The 21,377-nt window shown below is 37.0% G+C and overlaps 1 long non-coding RNA gene, 1 other non-coding gene and 1 pseudogene across 6 annotated transcripts; 1 reads left to right on the forward strand and 2 right to left on the reverse strand.

The window, feature by feature from the left end:
* Positions 1–710: 710 nt before the first annotated feature.
* Positions 711–871, reverse strand: LOC132280679 (U1 spliceosomal RNA). Its single transcript, XR_009471679.1, has one exon. It is a non-coding gene; the product is annotated as a U1 spliceosomal RNA (small nuclear RNA).
* A 3,398-nt stretch (positions 872–4,269) lies between these two features.
* On the forward strand, positions 4,270–6,949 carry LOC132279286 (uncharacterized). 5 transcript variants are annotated; one of them, XR_009471283.1, is made up of 5 exons: positions 4,270–4,735; positions 5,608–5,827; positions 6,246–6,313; positions 6,513–6,558; positions 6,705–6,949. It is a non-coding gene; the product is annotated as an uncharacterized LOC132279286 (long non-coding RNA). The 5 variants fall into 5 exon arrangements; XR_009471282.1 differs by having other exon boundaries at positions 6,246–6,292; XR_009471280.1 differs by having other exon boundaries at positions 6,246–6,278.
* A 3,151-nt stretch (positions 6,950–10,100) lies between these two features.
* On the reverse strand, positions 10,101–15,103 carry LOC132279084 (mechanosensitive ion channel protein 8-like; annotated as a pseudogene).
* Between the last annotated feature and the right edge of the window lie 6,274 nt (positions 15,104–21,377).

Here is a 21,377-nt window from a genome sequence, read left to right on the forward strand (position 1 = left end):
TGAGAAGGATGGATTAGATAGTTTGTAACTTTTAAAGATTATTTGCACAAAGTGGTAAGTCTTGAGAACTGATTGAACTATTTTGAAGTATCAAGTTAAGTTGTAGTTTATTAAATGATATAATGTGGTTTGTAAGTGATTGTGAATATTTGGAATTTACGAGTCCAAAATCGAGTTTTATGATTGATCACTTGATCAAGCAATACTGTTAGTTTTGTTAAATTCTAGAAAGAATAAAAGATTCTGGTGCTCTAATTTGGAGTTATCAATTACATGTATCATAATAATGGGAATGTGCATCATGTCTCTTTGTAAGCTACTGAATATTCTGTTTTGACAACTTAAATTTCAAGATCACTTGTGAAATAAAGAAGAGTTAGAAATTTCATTATGTTATTAACTCATTTGCATTCTTAATATTTCTTATCTTATAAAATTTTAATTTTTTCAATGTTCCATTTCGCAAAAAGAAAAATGTATTCTAGAAATGTGAAAAAATTTAACTATTGATATCCGTATGATAATATTTGATGAGATTAAAGAAAATCCATCCAAACTAAAGAAAATCCAGCTATCAGATTTAAAAAACAATTAAATAAAATTTTAAAAGCTAATAAAAATATTTTGGACCTTGAAATCTAGATAGCCCATAACAAAACTTAAGCGAAAAAATACCTTCGGCCCAGAAAATATTTTGAATCATATATTTGGCAGAGGCTGCGCGAACGCAGGCCCCCATTACCACAAATTATGACGTAGGCTCCACCACTTGGATAGACCTTAGGCGAGCACCCCTCCTAAGTGCAATGGAGGTCACCAACCTAGACCATGGGCCTTCTTGATCATCCATTGATTCCGTCCAGGTAAGTATGTTGCTCCATTGGCCTTCCATGCATTATATAGTAGTTCGTCTCACTTTTGTAAGTTTTCGATGTGGGACAAAAAATGCATTTCACTAACCCCAGCGCAAAAGAACTCGCTTGCTTCTCTCTCCGTATTGATGTTATGGTTAATCAATCACCTCATGCTGGTGATTATAAGTTTATAACCACGAGATGTCATAATGAAGATTGAAGAAGATGATAGAGAAAAATAGTTAGACAAGAGCTGCTTAGGCCAATGGATTGATAAATCCTTCATACAAATTCTCACTTAGATGAGAGATCAAAATTAATCCTCATTACACAAAATTCTAAAAATGATAATCCAAGGTTCAGTACTCTTTCTTTTTAATTAAATTCTAGGAAAAAAGAAAAGAATAAACGATTATTGTGCTAAATAAGATGTTATCTAAAGGAACCATGTTTTCATACTGTTTTACTTTTAGTCCACATATTAAATCCTGACTTTTTCTTGAAGTAGATTTTGATCGAATGCTATAACTTGTAGGGTAATTCGCTTTCTTTTATCGCTGGTTTCTAAATCTACTTCAAGAAAGACTTACCAACTAGTTTGTGGCGACCTTGTGGGCGGGTGTATGTGAGCGTGTGCAGGTGGCACCAGTAGGCTATCACACTGGACGAACTACAGGTGCACAATAGATTCAACACCTTCTATGACACAACGCATTTTAAAGCCGTGATGGCCTTGAATCCACTAGAACTTCGGAGTTAAGCGTGCTTAGCCTGGAGTAGTACCAGGATGGGTGACCCACTGGGAAGTCTCTGGTCCAGGGGAGCTAAAAGTGGACAATATTGTGTCTAGATAGGGTGAGGGTCGTTACAAATAGTATCAGAACCTAACCCAGCTGAAAGTGTGGCCAACGAGGACATTGGGCCTCAAAGGAGGGGGGTGATTGTGGCGACCTTGTGGGTGTGTGTGAGCATGCGCAGGTGGCACCAGTAGGCTACCTCACTAGGCGAACTACATGTGCACAATGCCACATCACCTGAGAATGGATGGGGCAAATGCTATATGTAAATTCAACACCCTTCTATGACAGAACATGTTTTAAAGCCGTAAACCTACCAGAACTCCGGAGTTAAGTGTGCTTAACCTGGAGTAGTATGAGGATGGGTGACCCCCTGGGAAGTTTTTGGTCTGAGTGAGTCAAAAGCGAACAATATTATATTTAAACAGGATGAGGGTGTACATAGTTTGACCTCGTAGTGTTGTTTAAAAGGGTCTTTCAAAATATTTAATATCTCAATGTGAATGAAACTTGAGTTGAGTTCAAATTTTGTCTGTGTGTGTGTGTCTATATATATAGATACACATATGGATTAACAGGGAACGGTGGTGTACACAACTAGAAGCTCCCTTGTACTCATGATTTGCTCCATTGTTACACAAAATTTTCTTAGTTTATTCATGTTATAGAGGTAAAATAAGTAATTTTTTTTTTTTTTATTAGTAAGAAACATACACGCATAACTCACATATTCACTTTCCCCATTTAAAAACTCGAACCCTCACTATTTAATTTAAAAAGTAAATGAAATATCAGTAGTTAGTAAAGTTCTTAATAAATAAAATAAGTACCAAAACAAGAACAATTGAACTAAGTCTAACTTGAGGAATTGAGATCCTCTATGCTATGATGCACCATAACCGAGCTCATAACTCAATACAATTTGATAAGACTAACACATTTTGATTGTGATTTGGACAACACCATGTCATATGTTCCCAGTCCAACGGGATCACATTGAATTTATTGGATTGAGAGTTTCGAACCGAATCCACTTGATTTGTTGCCATATTTTATGGTATATGAATTGAAGTTAAAGTGCAACTGATTTTTTTATGGCATATGAATTGAAGTTAAAAGTGCAACTGATATTGATTGGAAATTTTAAAATTATGACAGTGAGAAAAGGAGATATCCAAAATAAAAAGCCAAAGAGACCTTTGATGATTGGAGAATAAAGCAATCGGGACTATCTTTCTTTAACTTTTCCTTTTTACCAAACACTCTGATTTTACACTTTAGGACCAAACTCTATTATACACTATCTTTCCTTACCCTTCCATTCTACTCCAAGCCCGGGAAACTCATATATTTACATTTACAACACGAGCACTTTTCCTTAAAAACTCCTACAACAAAAACAGAAAAGACAATCCTATCCAACTTTAAGATACTACAATATTATAATCCGAAAATATCACGGCGCAAGTTAGTCCCCACGGCGTTCCCTACGCACTATACCTCATAGAGTAAGTAGGAACTGGGCAGTCCACCATGGGTGCACAATAGACTCTGGGGTGATCACTCTCCAAACCATAGTCCATCATCGGACGGTACTGCAACTCTTCATCATGATCATGAACGAAATCAGGTATCTGGATCTCGTTCCTCCTCACGTGGTCCCACAGAAACTCCAACCTGGTCACGTATTTGAGCTTTCCGTACAACCAGTAAACATTTAACACCCTCCACCACGTCAATAATGTGCGCCGCTGGTCACTCACACCAGCCTTCGAGTCAAAAACGTGAAATACGCACACTGATTCAATTTTATTCTGTTTGTCTCTGTGATTCCTACCACCTCTCTCTCTCTCTCTCTCTCTCTCTCTCTCTCTCTTTCCCCACAATCCATGCATTTAAATTCTTCATATGTTTATGCATGTAAAACAAAAAAGATGTAATTTACTTTACAAAGCACCCAAAGGTGTATACTTTCTGTTAGCTTTCAAATTTGTGATGGTCATGGCTGAGACTGTTGTCTTTAACAATCAGTAAAGGACGTGACAATCACCAACAGGGAGGAGTGTCATGCAAATTGTTAGCTTTGTTGTATATGTGAATTTTCCATATATACATATTATTCTCCTCGCACGGATATAGAATCTGTGACCTTAGGCACAACTGGATGCAATTGGTCCACAAACTGTGATAGCTAGATATCTTTTATTTTTATGTATCTGATAGCTAGAAATCTTCATTACCAGAAAGTATGTAAGATATGTGCGAGATTTTTTTGTTGAGTCTGATAGCTAGAGATCTTCATGACTAGAAAGTATGTAAGATATCTGCAAGAACTTCCCTTATGGTTAGCTCCTTATTTCAGTGCTTCATATCATGAAATTGTTCTCCGAGTTTGGCTATCAACTGATTGATGCCTTCCTCGCACTACAACAAAAGTGACTTTTAGTGACGATATTTTAGCTACAAAATTTCTTTCGTCCCTAAAAGTAGACTTTCAGGGATGAAATTCAAGCTTGTGACTATTTATGTATCTTTTTTGTGACGAATTAGATAATATGTCACCAATTGGTGATAGGAAGGTCTATTTTTATACTTATTTGTGACTAAAATCTCCCTAGGTAAAAAAACCAATTCGTTTTTCCCCAACTATCTCCCCTCACTTTTCCTACTATGGCACTATTCTCTGTTCTAATTTCAATCAAACTCTATCATCCCGTCATTCGCTCTCATAGTATCTGCATCACCTTTTTTTATTTTATTTTTCCCCACTCAAACCCTAGCTTTCTCTCAATAAACAATTTATTATCCTAGAGTCTCCTCGTCACCAATCGGCTGCTCTTAAAGAGATAGAGAGAGTAGAACACTAGGTCGCCAATCGATTACCCTCAAATCTTATAAATTCCACAATCTTTTTATGGAATCCCACTCAACTACTCCCTTCATATTCTCTTCTCAATATTTATTTTCTTGTATTAATTTTTCGATCTTGATTGCCTTCAATCTCTATCTAATATATGTTGAGAGAATTGCAGAACTGAAATTCTACATGTCATTGGGTCCAACCATCATTTCATAACAGCCCAGGTTTGAAAGTCCCCAAATAATCTTTTCAAAAGTTCTATTTTTTATATATTTATTTATTTTTATATAGTACGATATTCACATAGATAGAGTGATTATTACTGTAATTTTTTTTCAGTAAGTAAATAAATATAGTGATTATCTTGAAATTGGTTGTTCAGGTTTTTTTTTCTTCTGATTTCATACCTTATTAGAGGCGATCAATAATTCTTGGCCGTGGTTTGATCACAAGTTCTTAGCCCTTAAATCACTTCAGAAATTCCTCAAATATCTGTCAGTTATAATCTTCAAACTAAACATATTACTGTGGGACTTTACATGCTAGGGTTTTTTTTTTTTAATTAGCTTTTAAACTCGTAATTTGGGCATCACATACCATTCAATTTTTTTTTTTTTTTGTTAAATAATCAGCCTTCACAATGAAATCCTATTGTTTTCAGTTTGGTATTCAGTATCAAGAATGATTAACGAGAAATCTCAATGTAGCAATCTTGTAAGGTCAAATTACTTTTTTATTTTTTTTTTTTCTAATAAGGCAGATTAATTAGAGTTTTGCCCACAATTGCATGTGATTTTCTGAATGAGATTCACATAATGATTAGTTCTAGTGCCATGCAGTGACCGTACGTGTGCAGTTTTGTGCTCAAGATAACTTAAGTTATTGGTTATGCACTTAATAGGCTTGTATCTTGTCTGATGTGCCTATTTGTGTGGTGAACTGAGTAGGCTTTTTTCACTCATATTTTACTACTTTTATCTCTAGATTTCATATTAATTTTAGTCCAATCACACAATTATTTTGATATGCATAGCTTCTTCTTCTTTTTCTTCTTCTTCTTCGTTATTTATTTATTTTTTCTATTTTTTATTTCCAGCTAAAATGATGATTCTTTGCAAAGTTGGCTATGTTAGACTTGGTTTCCGAAACACAGGCAAGTAAAGTTTTTCAAATTCTTTTTATTTTATTTTATTTTTTGTCATTAATATGTTCTTTATGCAATTTGTATGTATAAATTTGATAACTAACGTCTTTGCAATCAGTGCAGGCTTCCCTCTGTTAGCTCTGCTTTGTCTACCTTGCTCATGATTACCTTTGTAAGTGACTCAAACAACATTCAGGTGTTATTGTTCACAGTCTATCTTCCACACTTTTATTCTTCATCTTGGGAATAGTTTTAATTGATAAAGAAGCTTGTTGTTGCAGTGTTTTATGTATGTCTTTATGAGAAGATTTATTTTTTTTCCTTACCCAAGATTTAATACTTTCCAACATAAGTTCTATGGTACTGAGAAATCCCATTCAGGAATGCTTTTTATTTATTTAGTTTCAATAACTATGTTCTTGTTAATGTTTATTGCTACTTTCTTTTTCTAACTTCTATATTAGTACTTTTATTCAAAATTAGGTTATGGTGTCAATGTATATACATATATATTCTTTACTACTCTCTTTTTTATCTTATTGCACGTGAAATATCCTTTCTCTTATTCTAGTTTCTTGTTTGCTTTGCAGAAATAGTAATTGAGTTGTCTGAGAGAACTAAAGGTCAGATGTTCAATGTGGGTAGCTCTTACAATGAGGTCTTAGTCAAAGCTGAAAGTAAATAATTCAATGTAGTTTTATTATTTTATCCTTTTTTTATGTTGATAATGTGCATTGCTTGGAGGAATTAATTTTAATCAAGTTTATGATTAGGAGAATATTATTTAAATTTTATAGTTTGACTTTCATAGAGCCCTATTGTTCCATTACAGAACTTTTTCCTGTGTTTTGTTGCAGCTACTGGAGTGGAGTGGCTCTTGCTAGAATATTTCTGTATTCAAGGGTGAAGTGCATAAAACTAAATCACTCTTTGTTTTTTTGTTTTATTGTTTTGCCTTTGTTGGATCAACTTAAGCCACTACTACATCACTCTTGTTTTATTTCCTTCTTGGCCCTTTGCTAAGTTGTGTATTTTCATTTTTGTTGCAGCTGCTAGAGTGGCTTCGTGCGGAATTACTATATTCAAAGGCGAAGTACAAAAAGCCACAAACATAGTTTGAAGAATTTTAAGATTCTAGAAGACTAGTGATAAGGGAACTTTGGGCGTTCCTCCATAGAGGGAGAGTTGGGAGAGAGTTGGGAGTTTGCTTTTATGTTTTAGTTTGGTCTTTTGTATTATACAATTGGAAATTTGGTTATTCAAATTTATGTTAATTTTGTATTTGAACTCAGAATTTTTATGTATTTCATAATAAAATTTAATGTTATGTTTAAATTTGTGTTCCTATATAAAGTTTGAAATGTGTAGACCTGTGTTTCTATTTGAATTTTTTTTAATATTAGCAAAAACAAGCAAGCAAAATTGGTTTTTAGCAACGAAAGACATTTGTCATTGGGTGAGTTAGTGACGAAAACTTTCGTTGCTAAATGGAAAACAGATGTGATGAAAAATATGGTTGCTAAAAGATATGCAATAGTAACGAAAATGTTTGTTGCATTTTCGTCACTAAAAGGCAAGCAGACGCAAATTTTTTAGTCACTAAAAGTAGAGACAATAGTGACGAAATTCTCATTCGTCACTATAGATTAATCGAGACGGTTATATAGCAACGAAACATTGACGAATGATTTTTCGTCACTAAAAACTTTTAGCAACGAAAATTTAGCTTTTTGTGACGAAAAAAAACGTTGCTAAAGGTCACTTTTGTTGTAGTGTCGTAAGGAGGTGGCCGGCTTTCAAATCTGTAAATATGATTGGTTAATGCAGAAACTTGTAAGTTGTTTAATTGCTTCAAACTTGTTCTCCTCTGCTCCCTGGTTGCTTTAAATAAGGATATTGTGTTGTTTAAGAATGATACAACTGGTATAGTGCTCAGTAGTGTCTTCTTCTTTTTAGAGAAAGACCATGTTTGAAGTTTGAACCTTGGTTTGGTCCAAGCTTGAGCTGAACTTGAGCCCTTCTACCAAAAATTGCACCTCTAGATAGAATTTGATTGTTGTCCTTACGGTCTTGAAGTCAGGTCTTACTCCCCTTCTGCCCTAGGAAAGGTGTAATGTTCAGAGTCTCCTTGTAGAAGGACATTGATTGATTCGGGGAAGGGTTGTGGAAAGGAAAGAGCTACCTTCCATTGTGTGGCCAACATAATGAGACCCAAAACTTTGAAGACTGCGTGTTCCTCGCTCTACAACTCTAGTACATGATGCCGAAATTGGGTTGAAGTTGATAAAGTCAAGCTTATGCAACCAGGCCAAAAACTAGCCAACTTAGCTCCTTGAAGTTTAGCACTAGCGAAAGCAAATGTAAAAGAAACTAGAAACGGTGGAGGATTTATGGTCCAACTTAAAAGGTCATTTGGTTCGATGGTAGAAACTTGGGATTAGATCTATCTAGAGTCTTATGTAGGTGAGACCAACCTTAGATGATGGTCTTATCTAAATTAGAAGGCATGTTATATAACCTTTTCAAAACTTTGAAAAGAGAAAATAGGTAAAGTGTCCCATGTCCGACACACATTTTTTTTTTTTTTTTTGAAAGTTAAATTTCAGGATATATATATATATATATATATATATATATATATATATATATATATGTGTGTGAACCAACTAATGTACAAGAGGGTGAGTTAGCCCAATGCTAACCAAAACAGTACAAGCCCAAGGATCAGCTTAACCCAGAAGCCCAATCTACAACATGCCCACCCAATAATACAAAAATAGACCGTTGGAGGGCTCCAGCACTCTGCAGTGTAGATCATGGATAAGATCTCCTCAATCTCTTCCTCTGTGGTCTGGCGGCTTCGTCGGTGGTCTTATGGTTGGAGATGGAAGTTCCCATTCGTCGGCTATTCTTCTAGCATTCATAGAGTCCGCGATCATCGCTGAATGCAACTTCTGTCTTACTGTTTCCAAGGTTTGATGAAGCACTGAGTTTGCATGGAGGTATTTTTTCTTGAAGATTCTCATGTTGCGTTCATTCCATATGTTGTAAATGAGTGAGGCCAATCCCAATTTAGAAACTGTATTGCTGTAGAATCCTGGATTTCTTCTCCAATGATATGATGCCCAAGCAATTAGGTTCGACCATGAGGAAGGTAGAATATGGAACCCACATCTTATTTGTAAAAATGTCCACAAGGGTTTGACAAAGCTGCAGGTGGTCGTGGGATTCCAATTCATCACTACAGAGGAAACATATTGTAGCATTGAAGTGAGCAGTGCATCTTCTATTCAAAATTGGGAGTCGATGTTGTAGAGCAACCCATAATGTGAAGGAATGTTTGGGAATCGATAGTTTAGTCCAAACCAAATTGTACCCATGGGAGGGTGGGTAGAGATGGTGGTTGAGGTGTTTCATTGTTTGGGCAATTAAGAATGCCCCTGCAGGTGATGGACACCAAATAAGTATGGAATATGTGTCCGATACTTTTAGTTGGATAATATTATTGCTTTGAAATGAGTGAAATGGCAATAATGAAAACTATGGTACATAAACATAATTAAGTTTTATGCTTAGTTGTGTTCATATCTCTCTTTGTTTGGAGATTTGGCACGTCCGACACACTGATGCATACCCGAATCCGACATACGTACTCGAGTCAATGTAAAGATAGATTTACGCAACCCAAAATATTGCATTCCAATCCCCTTTCACACACGAGCCTTACAAGTGTAACTGTGTAAGAGAGATGTTTATGGTTGTTGTAAGGAAGTTTATTGGTCAAGGGGGACAGACATTTCTATTTTTCCACTTTTGTGTTCAAAAAATCACAAGGAGTACTCGAAAAATAAGTTAGAACTTGTAGGTTAATTAGCTTTCTTCCCTCTTTATTTTCTAAATTTTGCTGTGCAAGCTTATAGATACATTTGTGGTTGACTTGAAGTTAAGTTTGGATTTATTTATTTATTTTTAAGCTTGGCTTGAAAAATTCATTTTTTTTAATGAGCAAGTGTATATTGTATCATGGCAATGGGAATGTGCATCATGTCTTGAACTGACCTTTATAAGCTACTAAATAGTCTGAGTGTATACAACTTAAATTTAGATTAAGATAACTTATGAAATAAAATGAGTCAAACTTGAGTTCATTTTAACTATCACTAAATCTTTGAATGGAAATTTATTATTTTTATTAACTCATTTGTATTCTTAATATTTATTCTTTCTCTCACTCTCTCTCTCTCTCTCTCACACACACACACACAAGACCATAGGCTTGAATTATGAGTTCCTTTTGATGTGTTTAAGAAATTATAATTTTTTCAATGATCAATAAGAATTATTAAGAACAATTTCCCAAAATGTATATATATATATTCTAGAAATTTTATAAATGTCAAATAAAATGTAGCTTGATCTTCATGTAAGATCGCTGCACCAGTGCTTTGAACACTGCTAAATGTCATCAGTGTTTAAAAAGTAGCTTGATCTTCATGTAAGATTGCTTGAAGTCAAAGCTGGCTTTCGCAGACATTCATGTCGAGAGCATATGGTATTCAATATGGATCTCCTTGAACATTTCGAGCAGCTGCTGTAGCAAGAGATCTCTCCTTGCCCACCTCTCATCCATGTCCTGAAAATTCATTCTATGCGAAATCCAAATTGACCATTTCAACCTGTTCATGTCCACTATATCTCTCATGATTATCAGTGGAGCAGGGTTCCAGTGGTCGGGGTTGTCTTCAATACACCTGTAAATGCACCAGCCATAACAAACAATAAATTAGACAAACTAGAATTACTTGAGCAAACTTTGTCTGATTAACACAGAGAAGAGACTTAAAAGCCCATTCATGGGAATTATTATTATTATTATTATTTTCATTATATATATGTAAGCCAGACTGGCCTTGCCTTGCCACATGGGAGACATGAAGAAAAACAGTATGTTGTGAACAAGCCTGACTCTTGATGTTTAATTATAGTCTGGTAGGGATGATTTAGGCTAAATTCAAAGCAAGAGCAAAATTAACTTGATAAGATCGTTGAGTTGCACAAATTGAAGACAGAAGGAAGAAGTTATTGAGAAAGGAGATACATCTCCATACATACCGCATTATTTTCTCTTTCATCATAGCAATCTTTTCCATGGGAAATGAGATGTGGGTGCAGAAATTAATTGCATCTCCCATATTTGGACTACCGTTGTAATTACTGATAGGTTTGGTAGCTAGGAAACTATTTTGATATGTGATCTTTTCTTTACTGTCCTTCAGAAAGACAGTTGTTAATATATTCATCTCTTCAACTACCCTCTAAGAGCAAAAGAAACAGAAGTTAGAAACTCAAAAAAATCCAATAGAAATCACAACTTTATGTAAGATATCATTTACTTGTTCTCCTTCCACTTCACAACGATCGCCTACATCAAATGGGTGCATTACAAATATGAAGATGATTGCCTCAAATGTCGTCTTGCATATGTCTCCAAACATAAACGCCGCTAAAAGAAGTAGTGAGCTTAAAAAGATCAAGAAAGTGGACTTTTCGACTACTTCAAGTATAAGAAGGCAGATGACCAATATGATGATCCCTACAACGACGTTCAACATATGATGGACTCTCTTTACAGCCGTCTTTATATCATTGAGAGAATGCAAGGGCTCTCCTTTCTCTGAATGCATTAACCTGGAAAAAAGGGTTTGAAACAGTTTCATATTTATCAGAGGTTAACATATGTAAAAGCATTCCTATCTTAAAATCAACTCGAACTACAGATTTTTCTACCGTAAGCCAGCTCAGCTAAATCAAGTTTGGTTGCTTGACACCACCAAGAGCTTAGCTCTACTTCCCAATGTGGATTTGGGTGTAAAAAAAAAAAAAAAAAGGGTCTAATTGGATTGGGGGTAAAGATCATGGCACTATATTAGGATTGTTGTATATTAATAATTTTACTTTGGACTACAACGTGAGATGGGGCACCATCAGTAAATAGTAAAATGATCTGATCAAAACATTCTGGATGGGAATGCGAAAAAGACAGATTTTCCCAGCTTGACTTGGGCTTGTTAGTTGGTTCAACTAAAAATCACTAGAATTGTTACTGTATATTCTAAAGAAATTATGGGTTTATAAAAAAGCTCCCATTTTGTTATTCATAAAAAGAAAAATAAATAACAATGTCATCTTTTTTTTTCAGGGCATTTCACTAAAATAATTGTTTCTGAAGGGAACTTGCAACGTGTCATGATGAGACGGTCTAATTTTGGTTGCTCACAACTTTAACGGTGACAAGACGAGAATATAGTTCTATCTGGCATCATTTTATGGTGTTTTCAATTAAATATGTGATAACAAATGGTTTTGCATATTTGCTCCCCTCTCACTACATCCAATTGCAGTGGTGGAGCCATGAATTGCCCCCACTGGAATTTCTTGTGACTTATATTTTCTCTATATAAACTTTAGAAATTATAAATGTGTCTCAGTTAAACCCTAAAAATTCACAAAAGACCTTCAAAAAAATCTTCCAAAATTCTAAAAGACTGCTCATTTTCTGACTCATTGACACAACATAATTTTCAAAATTTAAAAAGGGCCCATGTCTCTTCTCATTACTATGGGTCCCTTGAATTTTTAAAAAATTAAAATTAAAAAAAGACCCTCTTTTGATATTTATTATTTTCATTCAAAACTTCTTATCATATAAGTGTTAATGGTTGCTCCTTTGAAGAAATTTTCGGGCTCTGCCACTGTCCAATTATGATTGATGACTAAAACACCTCACCTAATGGAGGTGAGAGCAGAACCAAAAATTCATTCAATTATGATACAAGAATATCTAACTTAATTATTATCAACCTATGACAAGGACAAGAAAAGGAGGAAAAATAAGAAGATTTCTTTTACCACCCAATTCTTTAGAGCTCGCTTGCTGATACCCTTGCCTTCCCTTGCTCCTTCAAAAAAGATGTATGGTCTTCAAAGCTTCATCCTCTCTCATAAAGCGCATAAGATCCTCCAAGCAAATATATCTGGTAATAAAGGATAAAAAAAGACATAGACCGTAGATGTTACTCCAATTCTTGACAATAGGGTCATAAAATGTCCAGAAAAAATAGCCCCCGGGGGCTTGACAGTGATGGTAGGAGTTCGGGGCTGGCATCCAATTGGCCAGTGTTCAACTCCTACCATGTTTTTCAATTTTTTCGACTTACCCGGTGTATCTTTGAGGTAAGGCTCCGCACCCCCAGGGTTGTAGCATAGGGTAGGGTGAGTCCCGAAGGAGCCTGCCTAGGTGAGTTCCTGGTGCTAACTAAAAAATAAAAAAATATCCAAAAAAAAAATATCCAAAAAAAATAGTCCACAGGTCTATGAAGTACATATAGTTTTCTAGACTTTCAATTTGGAGATGTTATATAAACTTTGCACCTAAGTATAAACTCTAATGTGAGGCAATGAAATTTCTTGCCTGTCATTCTCTCTTTCTATGCCTATTTTTTCTAGTTCAGAGGGTGGCATCAACCTAGTGATGTATGCCTCTGTCATTAACATGAAAAGAGGGTAAGTATGGAACAAATGAACTTCGTCATTAAGTAGGTAGTAACCAACTAACCATGAATTAGAGATATATGCATGAATTGACTGAAAGTGAAAGCAATGCATCTATCAATCAAAAAACAGCGCTCTACTAAGATAACAAGGTACATATGTACTTATAAAACGAAAACAAGGTACATATTTACAAATTATATCTTTACAATGATGCACGTTAGAGACAGAGATAATAACTTACTTGGACCCTGGCTTAGCCACATTGCATAATATTTTCTTGGCTGCAACTTTTGCCTGCTTTTCACTTGTGATCTGCAATGAGGACTTGTCTTCACCAGTCGAATCTTGTATGCGCTCATCCACAGTCGATAGGACCCTTTCCCGAACAATATTTATCAATCTCTTCATGTTCCAAGCTGAAACATTCTTCTGATTTAGCCTGTGCAAGTGGCCACTACTCGGAAAAACATTGGCTCTGAGGTCAGCAGGCATAGTAGCCCTTGCATTCTGAAGCTTTTGGACCTCATCCATGATCTTCTCCTTCTCCTTCTCCTCTTCTTCCTCCTGTTCGTGCTGAATTTTGATCACAGGAGGACCCGAGAGTATCACAATTACATACTGATTAAACAAATTGCCCTGCATTCGATCGAAAAACGTGCTCACATGGAAGGATGAAGCCAGAACCTTAACCAAGAGTGTCTTCAAAAGCCAAATCAAGGTACCCACTAGAAGACACCAAAATCTTGGTCACATAAAGCAAGACTATTTCATCAGTCGCCCCCACTCTTTTGTTGAATATACATTGCCAAGCAATCAAAACGAAAGCCAACCAAATGCAATTCTGAACAGTATTCCTTAACCTATACACAAAATACAAAACCCGTTTTTGCAACAGAAAATTACGCTCTATAAAGAACACAACAGTCCTAATTCCACAAACAGACACCAATTTACCACAGATCAGAATATCCATTAGCACCCACTTCCATAATTGAAGCTTAAACAAATTCATCTTCCTAAATTTCGGAATCGAAGGACTACACACTAAAGCAGCTATAGTCAGAATCAAACCCACCGATTGAAGCACAGTCAATGTACTGAACTTCATCTTGCTGTACTCGTCAGGCAAATCAGCATCCCAAAATGAGTCATCCTCATCAAGGTCACTTCCTTTGCCCAACATTCCTTGCTCTGGAGGGTCCATAAGCCTCGACTTTGTTTTGGTCTTCAACAAGACCGACTTTTGCCGGAACCGAACCTGCCCACGAGTCGTTTCGTTAAACGAAACATAACTTCCTTCTGAACGTAACTTGGACTCTCTGCGATTCTCGACAAGCCCGACGGGCTTTGCGACGAAGATGAATCGGTGGCGAAATCTTTGGTGGGTTGACTCGGATTGGAATCGATGGAGTGAGGCATGTTAATGTGATTGGCGTTGTGATTCAAGAGGACTTGGCGTTCTTCTGGGTGTTTCTAGGTTTGATCGGAGAGTGATTTCACTCTTCACTTTTGGTTCGGCGAAAAGGGTTTTAAATAGGTTTTGGTTTGGTAATGGACAAGAGTCCAAAGGACACAAGGAAAAAGGAGACTAACGGAAACTTAACGCTTGGCAACTAAAAACGAAAAAAAAAAAAAAAAAAAAACTAAAAACAAAAAACTAAAAAAGGAAAAAGGAAAAAGGAAAAAGGAAAAAGAAAGAAAAAGGAAAAAGGAAAAAGGAAAAAGGAAAAAAGAAAAAGGAAAATCTCAAAAAAGTTGAAAATGTAATAAATTATATGTTATAGGCAGTATAATAGTGCGCACACACACACATATATGTATATCTATATAGTGAGAGAAATAGAGCTCAAGAGTAAAATATATAAGCTTAATGATTCTCAGTACACCCATTTTGGTCGTCCCCAGATACATGGTATTTATAGGCTTAAAAATGAAGCTTCCTATATAAGCTATAAGTGTGATCTTGCTCCCCAAGCAAAACTGATCTCATGGTTGACATCATTTATTGTGGATCCCACACAAAACATATATACATAACACTCCCTCTTGGGGTCCACAATACTATACTAAAAATATGCCTCGTTAAAACCTTGCTAAGGAAAACCCAGTGGGACAAAACCCTAGCGAAGGAAAAAGAGTACAGTATTCTTATGTATGGTATTGCATAGATTTAAAACTGCCTCATTAAAACCTTGCCAGGAAAACCCAGTGGGACAAAACCTGAACGAAGGAAAAAGAGTACAGCATGCCAATACCTCTTTGATGAATTGCTCCCCCTCATTAGATCAACCCTGAAGATCCTTTAGTTGACGCATTCCAATGTTGTGCACCAGCTTCTTGAATGTTGTAGTTGGAAGCGTTTTAGTGAATAAATCTGCTAGATTTTCACATGAACGTATCTTCTGAATATTAATATCACCATTTTTCTGCAGTTCATGTGTAGAAAAGAATTTTGGTGAGATGTGTTTGATTCTGTCACTTTTAATATACCCTTCTCTCATCTGTGCAATGCATGCCGCATTATCTTCATATAATATTGTTGGACTTTCTTTTATTGATGAGAGACCACATGTTGTTCGAATATGCTGGATCATTGATCTCAACTAAATGCATTCCCTACTTGCCTCATGAATTGCGAGTATCTCAGAATGATTTGAAGAAGTGGCAAGCATTGTCTGTTTCATCGATCGCCATGATATAGCAGTGCCGCCACAGGTAAACACATACCCTGTTTGTGAATAAGCTTTATGTGGGTCAGAAAGATAACCGGCATCTGCATATCCAACTAATGGAGACTTTGGTGCCTTCGAATAAAACAAGCCCATATCAGTTGTGCCACGAAGATATCGCAATATGTGTTTGATTCCATTCCAATGTCTGCGAGTTGGTGCAGAACTGTACCGTGCTAATAAATTGACGGGAAAAATTATATCAGGTCTTGTGCAATTTGTAAGATACAAAAGAACACCAATCGCACTGAGATAGGGCACTTCAGGGCCAAGGAGTTCTTCACCATCTTCATGAGGACGAAAATGATCTTTCTTGATGTCCAGTGATCGGACAACCATTGGGGAGCTCAATAGATATGCTTTATCCATATGAAAACGTTTCAGAATCTTTTCTGTATATGTTGATTGATGGATGAGAATACCGTTCGAAAGATGTTCAACCTGTAGCCCAAGGTAGAATTTTGTCTTTCCAAGATCTTTCATTTCAAATTCTTTCTTTAAATATGTGGCTGTCTTTTCGATCTCGTCCAATGTTCCCACAAGGTTCAGATCATCAACATATACTGCAACAATAACAAAACCAGATTCTGATTTGTTAATAAATATGCATGGACAAATATGACTGTTCACATACCCTTTTTTGAGTAAGTAATCGCTAAAGCGATTATACCACATTCGTCCAGATTGCTTCAATCCATATAAGGATCGTTGTAATTTTATTGAGTCCATATTACGTGGTTTTGTTTCAGGCATTGTAAATCCTTCTGGGATTTTCATATAAATATCACTATCTAGTGATCCATATAAATATGCTGTAACCACGTCCATTAAATGCATATGCAATCTTTCTGTGACTGCTAAATGTATTATGAATCTAAAAGTAGTTGCATCAATCACAGGGGAATATCTTTCCTCATAATCAATACCAGGTCTTTGTAAGAAACCTTGAGCTACAAGTCGGGCTTTATATCTCACGATTTCATTTTTCTCATTACGCTTTCGTACAAACACCCATTTGTACCCAACAGGATTGTAGACACTAAAATTTAGTGGGCTTTGGTTTTAACGAATGGACCCATTAAATATAGGCCTAATGTTTAAATAAATTATTTAATTTACCAGGCTTGGTCCACTTAAATTATTTAATTAGCCCAGCCCAGATAATTAAATGAAACGATAATTATTCCTAATAAAATATATTTTGAATAATTATCTTTAAGGATAATTATCACAATATAACCGACCCGGCCCAGTTATAGTTTTATCCTTATCAGGAGATGCCACGTGTCATCATCCTATTAATCCAAGAAGCCTATAAATAGAGGCCCGGAGGAAGAAAGGGGGAGAGGATTCAGAATTCAGAAGTCTACAAATTCAGACAAGGATTCAGAATTCAGAAGTCTACAAATTCAGACACAAATTCAGAATTCAAAAGTTCAGAGACTCAGAAATCCAGAGACTCAGAATTCAGACACAAATTCAGAATCGAAACCCAAAAGCGAAGAACATCAAGCACATCCAACAACGTGCCGTTCTTCATCAAATTCCACAGTGATTCAAGAACAAGCTCATGCAGCCCTTGGATCCAACCAACTAAAAACAAGGAGATCGAATCAGAGGACCATTCTTTTTTTGTAAAAGATATTACAAAGGACTGTACTCCACATTCATAAATTAATAAAATTCTATTTTGCTCCATATTTTGTTTCTATTGCAGACTTACAAAATTTGTGTGTATAAATTTGTGGCACGCCCGGTGGGACCACCTTTGCCTCTCATCTCTTTCTCCTACCATCAAGTTTCTTCTTTATCAGATTCTATGGCTCCCCCTAAGATTCAGACAGACAAGAAAGCCCAAAAGAACATCGCTATTGCAAAAGTCGATGCTAAAGCCACCATGAAAAGTGGCACGAAGACCAAATTAAGCGATGGAAGTACCTTGACGGGCCCTGTGACACGTAGCAAGTCCCAGGCGATGGCGTCATTCAAACTTTAGCAAGATGTGGTGAAAACTAATCCTGCAACACCGGCGAACGTGAAAACTCAACATGTCAAAAACCTTGACATTGTTCCAGAGGAGGCTCCACCACCAGATTCACTTCGTTCAATCTATGATGCTCACTCTAGTGTCGGTTCACCCCCAGAGTCACCACGTCAGACTTCGGAGCAATCAATCACTTCAAGGAACGTGGATTCTCAAAGCCTATCATACTCAGATGTGGTTGCTGCTATGATGACTGGAGCTGCTACAGTGGAGGAACAACTAGCAACTATGGCTCATTCCATTGAGAACCTCACAAAGACTATTGAAGAAAAGGACTTGCAAATCGCTACACTAATGAATAAATTGGAAGTTCAGACCTTCGGTGAAACACCGATGCCATTCGGGAATCGTGCAACTTTTACACCACCACCGTCTGGGAAACCTACATCTTCCACAGCAATACTAACGGAGAATCCTAATTCTACAGCACAAGGTACTCACGGGGAGAATCCCAAACAGACGCCGGTGACATAACAAGCGACCAGTCAAAACCAGACGCCGGGGATAGAACAGGCGACTGGTCAAACCAATCATACCTCTTCTTTAGTCTCTTCATTATCTGTCGAACAATTGCAAGATATGATAACGAATACAATCCGAGCTCAATATGGTGGTGTCTCACAGAGCACTCTCATGTACTCAAAGCCCTATACAAGGAGAATCGACAGTATGAGAATGCATGTAGGATACCAACCTCCGAAGATTCAGCAATTTGACGGAAAAGGCAACCCCAAGCAACACATTGCCCATTTTGTCGAGACTTGTAACAATGCGGGAACAGAGGGGGACTTACTAGTCAAACAGTTTGTCCGGTCCCTTAAAGGAAACGCGTTCGAGTGGTACACTGACCTAAAGTCAGAATCAATTGATAGTTGGGACCAGATGGAACGAGAATTCTTGAACAGGTTCTATAGCACTCGACGTACTGTTAGTATGATAGAATTGACTAACACGAAGCAATGGAAGGATGAGCCTGTAATCGACTACATTAATCGGTGGAGAGCCCTCAGTCTTGACTGCAAGGACCGATTGTCAGAAGTATCTGTTGTGGAGATGTGTATGCAGGGAATGCATTGGGGCCTGCTCTACATTCTGCAAGGCATAAAACCTCGCACATTTGAGGAATTGGCTACGTGTGCCCATGACATGGAGATTAGTATGAAATCCCATGACGGTAAAAGCCCCGTGACTATAGAACCACGCAAAGATAAGAAGGATTGGAAGAAGGGTGACAAGTCATCAAAAAATGCGGCTAAAGATTCAATGGCTATCTCAACCACCCCAATCAAGATATCTGTTAAAGATGACAAGAAGGATGATAAAAAGCCTCGCCAGTTTCAAGAGAGGGAAAGACAGCGTCCTACGCTAAAGGAGTTAGAGAAGAAAGAATACCCCTTCCCCGATTCCGATGTTCCTGGCATCTTGGAATGTTTACTTGAAAGTAAAGTTATAGAACTCCCTGAATGCAAACGTCCTCCAGAGATGGGACGTATCAACGATCCAAAATACTGCAAATATCATCGCATTATCAATCATCCAATTGAGAAGTGTTTTATCTTCAAGGAGGTGGTGATGAATTTGGCAAAACAAGGAAAAATCTTGTTGGATACTGACGAAGTTGTAACTTCAAATCATACTACTGCTACTTTGACAACCTCTGTCGTGGGGAGTGCTCGTTCTCAACCTTTAACTTCAGAGGTATCTTACACAACTATCCAGTTTGGTTCATTGGAACCAATCCCAATCTATATTGGCCAAGGGAGTGTATGTGACATTTCAACATTTGGAAGGGTTTTTTCTTAGGATGATGAAGAAGGATGGACTCTAGTGACAAGAAAGAAACCACGGAAGCAACAAGCTGATATTTTTCAGACTAATTATTCTGACAAAGGGCAAAGGAAGAAGAAACCCCAATATCACCATAAACAGTCTGGCAATAACAGAAAATGGGTCAAGAAGACACAGTCAACTAAACACACCTCTATAAGCAAAAAGAGTCAGAAGCCTATTACTTTGCAAGAGATCTTTCCAAAAGGATACCTAAATGACGAAGTTATAACAACTTACATGGTTTCAACTAAGAAAACAAGTCTTAATGATGAGAAGAACGAGGATCAAGATGAAGTCCAGACTGTAGAGAACCATAATACAGCCATCATTGAAAAATCTGATGATGATGAAGTGGTTAGAGGTACGTTTGAGTCATGTTGTGCACCAATTGTTTTCACGGACGAGGATCTTCAGTTGGGTTCGAAGCCGCACAATTGTCCTCTCTTCGTCTCCGGTTACATAAAAGAACGAAGAGTTACTCGTATTCTTGTTGATGGTGGCTCGGCGGTGAATCTAATGCCAAAATTTACGATGAAAAATCTTGGCATCACAATTGACGAGTTATCGCGTAGCCGTCTTATTATTCAAGGTTTAACCAAGGAGGACAGAGAGCTATCGGCATGATTCGGGCAAAGCTAACTATTGGCGAGCTCCAAGCAGAAACCGTATTCCATGTGATTGATGCAAATACGTCCTACAATTTATTGTTGGGAAGGCCTTGGATACATAGTAATGGTGTCATTCCATCGACTCTTCATCAGTGCTTCAAATTCTACAAAAATGGCGTACAAACTGTTGTGGCGGATCATAAGCCATTTACAGAGGCAGAATCTCATTTTGCCGATGCCAAGTTCTATATCGATCATGATACACCTTCGGAAGTGCCCATCCCAAGCCTTCCATCTACACAAGAGATTCAATCTACAAAAGCAAAAGAAGCATTAAGTGATCCACTAGACGTTTCGGTGACAGACATTGTAAAGGTAGCTAAAACGCGAGGGGTCTCGATAAAAGCACATTGGACGAAACCTATTTTAAAGAATGTTCCAAAATCTCAGCGACAAGAAGGGCAGGCACCTGTTATCGAGATAATTGAAACTAAGGAATTTAAATTAAAGATGTCACAAACCAAGGAAAAAGAAGATATGCAAAAGCTTAAAGGAGAGTTAACTCTTCCTCTCCCTAAGATTCAAAAGTCTTCGCCTTCCAAGTCTCCGTTAAAAGGGTTCGTGCGGCCTTCTCAATCTATGGTTGATCATTTATCACTTCCAAAACAAAGGACCGACGAAGGATTCGATCCTAAAGCATACCAACTCTTGGCTAAGTCGGGGTATGATTTTACAAATCCTGCAAGCCTTGGAAAACTGAATGCTGAGGTCACTGGTGAGAAGGTGCAAGGCCTCAATGAGACACAGAAGAAGTTGAAATATTAAGGGCATAAAATCATTTCACCTAAGTCTGGTCTCGGTTTCGTAGCTTCTGAGCCACTTCGAATTCAAATCACAAAGAGGGATAAGAAGTCAAGCACCTCATACATTGGGTTTGAAGAAGTTGAGGATGAACAA

This window comes from Cornus florida, unplaced genomic scaffold, assembly GCF_030987335.1.
Source record: "Cornus florida cultivar Cherokee Brave unplaced genomic scaffold, ASM3098733v1 CherokeeBrave_3.0.0_Hap2_Chr10, whole genome shotgun sequence".
In the NCBI taxonomy this organism is placed as follows: domain Eukaryota; kingdom Viridiplantae; phylum Streptophyta; class Magnoliopsida; order Cornales; family Cornaceae; genus Cornus; species Cornus florida.